General features: G+C 48.4%; 1 protein-coding gene across 3 annotated transcripts in view; it reads left to right on the plus strand.

The window, feature by feature from the left end:
• Window positions 1-202: 202 nt before the first annotated feature.
• Window positions 203-7,848, plus strand: part of cnot4b (CCR4-NOT transcription complex, subunit 4b) — an 86,216-nt gene continuing 78,570 nt past the window's right edge. For 2 of the 3 annotated variants that reach the window (XM_045215459.1, XM_045215461.1), the window contains exon 1: window positions 203-435. The gene's annotated coding sequence lies outside the window, so the exon portion shown is untranslated. The remainder of the gene's footprint in view (window positions 436-7,848) is intronic. The other variant, XM_045215460.1, reaches the window with a different exon arrangement.

The raw sequence follows: 7,848 nt of genomic DNA on the forward strand, positions 1-7,848 counted from the left end.
TTAATTTTTTTTCTCCCATTCCCCTTTTTGGTGTAGGGGATACCACTGCACTGTTGGAGCTAGGAACACAAGCATTTCGCTACACCCGCAATAACATCTGCTAAACATGTGTACGTGACCAATAAAATTGGATTTGATTTGAAGAAAATGTGCAATTCACACTCCGACCTGTGTAAGGCAGTAATACGCAACAAAGCCTCTAGTCTGCCAGACCACACGAAGAAGAAGAGAAGGTACCGCTATCATTACACAGAGGCTGAAAAAGAAAAAAAAGTAAGGCGTTTTCTCAAGAAATAAAACTAGAATTGAATATAAACGCTGACTGAAATACAGTTGCCTGCTAATAAGGTTTTGGCAGTTCAGAAAGATTATCAATCCCTGCCCCAGTTTGGTCTGGATATCCCTTGGAGAGAAATCCCGGCCAAAATAGACAGGGTGAGTATCTCAAACTCTCGCCAGAAACTAGCCGCCAGATAGCTTGCGAGGATTACAAAAGTAAATGGGGATAGAGTACAAACCCATCAGTCACAAATATCCTACCCTGTCTTCGAAGTTAATATTATAAGAGCAGTGGGAAAAGTCAAAAAGGTTAGCCCAAAATGCTTTTCGGTCTTGGGAGCAATCTGAGTAGGAGAGTCGCAGGCTTTGCCGGGAAGGGAGAGGCCGCACCGTCAGTGTTGAAAGCCTTTTTTCTTTTGCTAATGCTAAACCTAGCTAGCTAGCGGATAGCAAACCTGACACTTCTTTCTCGTTTGAAAAGTGTTTATAAGTAGTGTAGCGTTCTTGTTTAAAATATGAAAATAGTATTTTAGAATGTCATAACTATTCCGTTTTGTTGATTATTCTTGGATTGTCTGGCTAGCTAGCTAGCCTACCAAAGAGCTGCTAGCGTCATCCGCTAACTAGCTACATCCGCGTCACTTGACCGGCTTTTTTAGTGCAAAGCATCTGTCAAATACAGTGCCTTAAAGTTTCCACACCACTTTAGTTTTATCACATTTTGTTATTACAGCCTGAATTTAAAATGGATTACATTTAGATTTTTTTGTCACTGGCCTACACACAATACCCCATAATGTCAAAGTGGAATTATGTTTTTAGAAGTGTTTACAAATGTTTGGAAATGAAAAGCTGAAATGTCTTGAGTCAATAAGTATTCAATCCCTTTGTTATGGCAAGCTTAAAAGTTCAGGAGTAAAAATGTACTTAACAAGTCACATAAGTTGCATGGACTCACTGTGTGTAATAGTGTTTAACATGATTTTTGAACGACTACCACATCTCTGTACCCCACACATACAATTATCTGTAAGGTTCTTCAGTCTAGCAGTGAATTTCAAACACAGATTCAACCACAAAGACCAGGGAGCTTGGTAGATGGGTAAAATAATAAACAGACATCGAATATCCCTTTGAGCATGGTGAAGTTATTAATTACACTTTTGGATGGTGTATCAATACACCCAGTCACTACAAAGACACAGGCGTCCTTCCTAACTCAGTTGCCGGAGAGGATGGAAACCGCTCAGGGATTTCACCATGAAGCCAATGGTGACTTTAAAACAGTAAGAGATTTTGGGGTGTAGTTACCCTTTAATTCCAGTGTGCACCTAGCAAGAGGCTGCTGTTTAGCAGTGTTAGCGGTGTTAGCAGTGTTTTTGTAGCGCACGTGATGGTAGAGTTGGTAAATAATCATGATGTCGTTCTGCCAGGTAAGAATAGGCTACTTTGTAGTTAGCATTTAATTGAGAAGGTTTTTTGGGAAAGCCTTTCCATCTACCAGAAGACTGTTTTTATTAGCATTTTTGCTAACGGCTACACAAAGTGGTAGACTTGACACATACACAGATGGGTAATTCTCATTGCCTGTTCAGGAAGTCCTCCCGAGTGGCGCAGCGGTCTAAGGCACTGCATCTCAGTGCTTGAGGCGTCACTACAGACCCGGGTTTGATCCCGGGCTGTATCACAACCGGGCCGTGACCGGGAGTCCCATAGGGCGGCGCACAATTGGCCCAGCGTCGTCCGGGTTAGGGGAGGGTTTGGCCAGGGGGGGGCTTCACTTGGTTCATTGCGCTCTAGCGACTCCTTGTGGCGGGCCGGGCGCCTGCAGGCTGACCTCGGTTGTCAGGTGAACGGTGTTTCCTCCGACACATTGGTGCGGCTGGCTTCCGGGTTAAGCGGGCGGTGTGTTAAGAAGCGCGGTTCGGCGGGTTATGTTTCGGAGGATGCATGACTCGACCTTCGCCTCCCGAGGACGTTGGGGGAGTTGTAGCGATGAGACAAGATCGACATTGGGTAAAACATTTAATAAGAAAGTTTGAGGAAATACGAATCACTGACACATTCTGTTCATGTCTTATGATAAACTTTTTTGAATATTGTTCAATTCCGTTTCAATGTTTGGATTCCGTCAATGTTCTCCGTATGGCTGGTTTATAGGGCCCTAATCCTCCACATCCATGGTTGCTTTAGAATCAGCTAGCTACTAGTCTACTCCTGGTCAATGCTCATACTTGCCCTGAGACATGACTGTAGACTCATGTCTTTAGACACCATGTGAGTTTACAGTCATGTCTCAGGACCAGGCTCCTGGGTTAGCATTGCCCACAGCGTGGTAAATCAACAGGACACAGACCAATCAACACTGACGGGTGTTCTGTGTCTTAACAGACAGCTGTTTTACTACCAACAACTCTAGTTTCTATAGAGACCGTGTACAGACCTCGATCTCTCCTGAATTGAAACCAACCTTGCATTAGAAAGTGACTCAACTTGCATCAGAATAGATGGACACATTAACAAGAGGCTGTTTTTAGTGGGGAAAGGGATGCTTTTGGGTTCTACCGGTTAAGCCCAGGCTGTATCTGGATAGTGACTTCAGGCAGGCATCCATGCTCCAGGCCTATACCATGCTTGTTTTATGAGCATCTAGTCTTATCATTTAATTTATAAATACCTCAACACCCTCAATATGGGTTGAATTAGGCCTGACATACCAGGTCTAGACTAGCCTAATATAGATATCCTGTCAAATCTTGAGGAAGGTAAACCATAACAAACCTGCCTTGACCACAATGTCACGTGTGTTTTTTATAATGATTCTAATGATTAGGGCTATGTCGTGCGATTAGGCAAGTATGATAAAGTGCCTAGTGGGAAACTGGTACACGTTTGAATAAGTGATGGGGAAAAAAATCAATACTATTTTTCATCCTATGGTATCTTTCAGCCTATAGCTTGTCCTCAATCTTCTTTTTAAGTAGTGAGCCGACATGTTTTCAGCGGTGTTATTTCCATGACTGATCAAAACTAATTCTCTCGTACTCTGTCTCTCTGCAGCAGACATAGTGAGCAATATGTTTGGAACATCAAATGACAATAAAATCACAGTATGGAATCGCACTCTATATAGGATCACACTCTATATAGGATCACACTCTATATAGGATCGCACTACAAATACAGTGCATTCGGAAAGTATTCAGACCCCTTGACTTCCACATTTTGTTACGTTACAGCCTTATTCTAAAATGGATTAAATTGTTTTTTTAAATTGTATTCAGACCCTTTACTCAGTACTTTGTTGAAGCACCTTTGTCAGTGATTACAGCCTCGAGTCTTCTTGGGTATGACGCTACAAGCTTGGCACACCTGTATTTGGGGAGTTTCTCCTGATTTTCTCTGTAGATCCTCTCAAGCTCTGTCAGGTTGGATGGGGAGCGTCACTGCACAGCTATTTTCAGGTCTCTCAAAAGATGTTAGATCGGGTTAAAGTCCGGGCTCTGGCTGGGCCACTCAAGGACATTCAGAGACTTGTCTGAAGACACTCCTGCATTGTCTTGGCTGTGTACTTAGGGTCGTTGCCCTGTTGGGAAGTGACCCTTCGCCCCCAGTCTGAGGTCCTGAGCGCTCTGGAGCAGGTTTTCATCAAGGATCTCTCTGTACTTTGCTACTTTCATCTTTCCCTCGATCCTGACTAGTCTCCCTGCCGCTGAAAAACATCCCCACAGCATGATGCTGCCATCACCATGCTTCACCATAGGGATGGTGCCAGGTTGCCTCCAGACGTGACGCTTGGCATTCAGGCCAAAGAGTTCAATCTTGGTTTCATCAGACCAGATAATCTTGTTTCTCATGGTCAGAGTCCTTTAGGTGCCTTTTGGCAAACTCCAAGCAGGCTGTCATGTGCCTTTTACTGAGGAGTGGCTTCCGTCTGGCCGCTCTACCATAAAGGCCTGATTGGTGGAGTGCTGCAGAGATGGTTGTCCTTCTGGAAGGTTCTCCCATCTCCACAGAGGAACTCTGGAGCTCTTTCAGAGTGAACATCGGGTTCTTGATCACCTCCCTGACCAAGGCCCTTCTCCCCCGATTGCTCAGTTTGGCTGGGCGGCCAGCTCTAGGACAAGTCTTGGTGGTTCCAAACTTCTTGCATTTAAGAATGATTGAGGCCACTGTGTTCTTGGGGACCGCAGAAATGTTTTGGTAACCTTCGCCAGATCTGTGCCTCGACACAATCCTGTCTCGGAGCTCTACGGACAATTCCTTTGACCTCATGGCTTGGTTTTTGCTCTGACATTCACTGTCAACTGTGGGACCTTATTTAGACAGGTGTGTACCTTTCCAAATCATGTCCAATCAATTGAATGTTCCACAGGTGGACTCCAATGAAGTTGTAGAAACATCACAATATTTGCAGTGTAGACCCTTTTTCAAAACCTCTGCAATCCGCCCTGGCATGCTGTCAATTAACTTCTGGGCCACATCCTGATTTATGGCAGCCCATTCTTGCATAATCAATGCTTGGAGTTTGTCAGAATTTGTGGGTTTTTGTTTGTCCACCCGCCTCTTGAGGATCGACCACAAGTTCTCAATGGGATTAAGGTCTGGGGAGTTTCCTGGCCATGGACCCAAAATGTCTGTTTTGTTCCCAGAGCCACTTAGTTATCACTTTTGCCTTATGGCAAGGTGGTCCATCATGCTGGAAAAGGCATTGGTCGTCACCAAACTGTTCTTGGATGGTTGGGAGAAGTTGCTCTCGGAGGATGTGTTGGTACCATTCTTTTTTCATGGCTGTGTTCTTAGGCAAAATTGTGAGTGAGCCCACTCCCTTGGCTGAGAAGCAACCCCACACATGAATGGCCTCAGGATATTTTACTGTTGGCATGACACAGGACTGATGGTAGCGCTCACCTTGTCTTCTCCGGACAAGCTTTTTTCCAGATGCCCCAAACAATCGGAAAGGGGATTCATCAGAGGAAAATACTTTACCCCAGTCCTCAGCAGTCCAATCCCTGTACCTTTTGCAGAATATCAGTCTGTCCCTGATGTTTTTCCTGGAGAGAAGTGGCTTCCTCGCTGCCCTTCTTGACACCAGGCCATCCTCCAAAAGTCTTCGCCTCACTGTGCGTGCAGATGCACTCACACCTGCCTGCTGCCATTCCTGAGCAAGCTCTGCACTGGTGGTGCCCTGATCCCGCAGCTGAATCAACTTTAGGAGATGGTCCTGGCGCTTGCTGGACTTTCTTGGGCGCCCTGACGCCTTCTTCACAACAATTGAACCTCTCTCCTTGAAGTTCTTGATGATCCGATAAATGGTTGATTTAGGTGCAATCTTACTAGCAGCAATATCCTTGCCTGTGAAAAATCTAAATGTAACTATTTTAAGGTGGTCATTGGATTTGGGGTGGGGTTGTGAAAAATCCTTGGGGAAAAAGTAGCGTTCCCAGAAGAGTAGTTGAATGTCATCCACATAGCAATGATAGGAGAGACCATGTGAGGATTTGACAGAACTGAGTGACTTGAAGTATAGAGAGGAGAGGAGAGGGCCAAGAACCGAGCCCTGGGGAACACCAGTAGTGATGCAGACACAGATCCTCTCCACACCACCTGGTAGGAGAGACCACAGTGGTGGTTCCCTCCCTAGCCAGACAGATCCTTCCACAGTGGTGGTTCCCTCCCTAGCCAGACAGATCCTTCCACAGTGGTGGTTCCCTCCCTAGCCAGACAGATCCTTCCACAGTGGTAGTTCCCTCCCTAGCCAGACAGATCCTTCCACAGTGGTGATTCCCTCCCTAGCCAGACAGATCCTTCCACAGTGGTGATTCCCTCCCTAGCCAGACAGATCCTTCCACAGTGGTGGTTCCCTCCCTAGCCAGACAGATCCTTCCACAGTGGTGGTTCCCTCCCTAGCCAGACAGATCCTTCCACAGAGGGGTTCCCTCCCTGGCCAGACAGACAGATCCTTCCACAGAGGGATTCCCTCCCTGGCCAGACAGACAGATTCTACCATGACTGCAGTCTGGGAAACCCCAGCCTGAGTCTCAACACTGTACAGTACCTTAACTGGGAGACTAAAATGCGTCCGTGGCTGATTGCTAATTTCATACTAGGCACACGCAGGAGTGTGAGTCGGACGCGCCCCACTCTGCATGCCACCCACCCACCCATCCAACCAACCAGGGTAGGTCCCACTCGGATCTCCCACCTCTGGCCTGTGTCCTGGGGGGGCTGTGTCCTGGGGGGGCTGTGTCCTGGGGGGCCTGTGTCCTGGGGGGGGCCGTGTCCTGGGGGGGCCTGTGTCCTGGGGGGGGGGGCTGTGTCCTGGGGGGGGCTGTGTCCTGGGGGGGGCTGTGTCCTGGGGGGGCCTGTGTCCTGGGGGGCTGTGTCCTGGGGGGCTGTGTCCTGGGGGGCTGTGTCCTGGGGGGCTGTGTCCTGGGGGGCTGTGTCCTGGGGGGGGCTGTGTCCTGGGGGGGCTGTGTCCTGGGGGGCCTGTGTCCTGGGGGGGCTGTGTCCTGGGGGGCTGTGTCCTGGGGGGGGGGGCTGTGTCCTGGGGGGTGCGTCCCAAATGACACCCTATTCCTATTATAGTGCTCTACAGTTGACCAGATCCCTGTGGGACTCCCCCCCCCCCCCCCCCTTACAAATCACTGCAGCATTACAGAGTTGGAATGAAACCAAACACTGGTACACTGAAATAGGTGGAGCAGCTTGAGGAAACTCAAGGCTGTGTCCCAAACAGAACTCTATTCCCTTGGTCTAAAGTAGTGCACTATATAGGGAATAGGGTTCCATTTGGGCCTGAACACGGGGCCGGCCCCAGGAAGGGCTGAAGACCTTACATGTAGACCAGGCAGGAGAAGGGGAGGGGCTGGAGAGGTCAAAGAGCACCCTGCTTCCCATTACCACTTCCCTTTTAAAGAGAGGGCCGGGGAGCTGGCTCCTCCTCCTCTCTCCATGCTATGGATGGGACAGGGTATTTTTAGACTCCCCCCCCTTACCCTTCCTCTACCCCTAGTGTGTGTCTGTCTCCCTGGTCCCCCCCCCCATGCTGAGACAGAACTAGAGCCACCAACACTGGCTGAACCCCTGGGTCACATTCATTAGTGCACACACGTAGCAAAAAAAAACGTTTTGCAACGGAAATATTGAAAACAAAGCATTTCTTATTGGACAGGTTTCAGGTAGTCCCACCCTAGTCTGTGTTCTTTAGTTTGGTGCCTAATGAACACGACCCAGGCCTACCTCCCGTAGACAGCCTACCTCCTGTAGACAGCCTACCTCCTGTAGACAGCCTACCTCCTGTAGACAGCCTACCTCCCGTAGACAGCCTACCTCCCGTAGACAGCCTACCTCCCGTAGACAGCCTACCTCCCGTAGACAGCCTACCTCCCGTAGACAGCCTACCTCCCGTAGACAGCCTACCTCCCGTAGACAGCCTACCTCCCGTAGACAGCCTACCTCCCGTAGACAGCCTACCTCCCGTAGACAGCCTACCTCCCGTAGACAGCCTACCTCCCGTAGACAGCCTACCTCCCGTAGACAGCCTACCTCCTGTAGACAGTGTCTAGT

Source organism: Coregonus clupeaformis, unplaced genomic scaffold (assembly GCF_020615455.1).
Source record: "Coregonus clupeaformis isolate EN_2021a unplaced genomic scaffold, ASM2061545v1 scaf0447, whole genome shotgun sequence".
Taxonomy (NCBI): domain Eukaryota; kingdom Metazoa; phylum Chordata; class Actinopteri; order Salmoniformes; family Salmonidae; genus Coregonus; species Coregonus clupeaformis.